The following is a 1,251-nucleotide window of genomic DNA, read 5'->3' on the forward strand; positions in this document are numbered from 1 at the left end:
TCATTAGCTGATAGAACCAGACATTAGAGGGTAGAACCCGACATTAGAGGGTAGAACCCGTCATTAGCTGGTAGAACCCGACCTTAGAGGGTAGAACCCGACATTAGCGGGTAGAACCCGTCATTAGCTGGTAGAACCTGACATTAGAGGGTAGAACCCGACATTAGCTGGTAGAACCCGACATTAGCGGGTAGAACCCGACATTAGAGGGTAGAACCCGACATTAGCTGGTAGAACCCGACATTAGCGGGTAGAACCCGACATTAGAGGGTAGAACCCGTCATTAGCTGATAGAACCAGACATTAGCTGCAACATTAGAGGGTAGAACCCATCATTAGCTGATAGAACCAGACATTAGAGGGTAGAACTCGACATTAGCTACTAGAACCCGACATTAGCTGCTAGAACCCGACATTAGCTGGTAGAACCCAATATTAGGTTCTATTGGGTAATATCAGACCTTAGCTGGAAGTGAAGGAGGTTCCTCTGGAACCAGAGTGATGCTGAAGGAGCTGCTTGGTTTGCAACCCAGAGGAGAACCTCAAACCGGGACAAAGAACCGGACAAACTGGAAAAAGTTTCCTTATTTGATGGAACGTTCTGTGGTACAGAAACAGAAGAACCTTTCAGCTGTCGGCCCGCTCCAAACCCAGAACCTTCTCTCTAAGCTGCCAATGCCATAGATGATCTATTAGTTTTAGTAATGATCAGTTTTTTCTTCTGATTGTTGAACTTTATTGGATGTAGAAGAACCGTCGTTCCCCGCAGGGCCAATGGGGTCCGTTAGTTTCTGAGCTTACGGGGGGCGGGGGCCTCTGAGAAGCTCCCTGTGGTCCAGATGGATGGGTTCTGGGAACCTCCGGGTTCTACGGGTCAGAATGATCAGAGTTTAGTTCTGTTTGTCACTTTAATGATCCACATTCCTGGAGGTGTGAGGACGACGTTCCAGGCTCTGTTAACCTTCACTCTGCTGCTGTCGGTACCGATAATAATAAAGACGAGATCCGACCCAATCCGACTCGGTGTCGTTTAATTCTTCAGAGAACAACCAGAGCAACTCATCAGCACAGAACATAAATCACAAGCATGTCCATTCCTCTCTAGAGAACTCTACAGGAGTGAAACAGCTCCATCTGGTGGAGAGGAAGCCAACCGCGCCGGGTGGAGAATCTGGACCTGGAGCGGTCCCCTGTAGAACCATGAGGTAACGGAAAGCCACAGCTCCTTTAGAACCCAATCCTGGAGATTAG

This window comes from Cyprinodon variegatus, unplaced genomic scaffold, assembly GCF_000732505.1.
Source record: "Cyprinodon variegatus isolate N-32 unplaced genomic scaffold, C_variegatus-1.0 Scaffold2566, whole genome shotgun sequence".
In the NCBI taxonomy this organism is placed as follows: domain Eukaryota; kingdom Metazoa; phylum Chordata; class Actinopteri; order Cyprinodontiformes; family Cyprinodontidae; genus Cyprinodon; species Cyprinodon variegatus.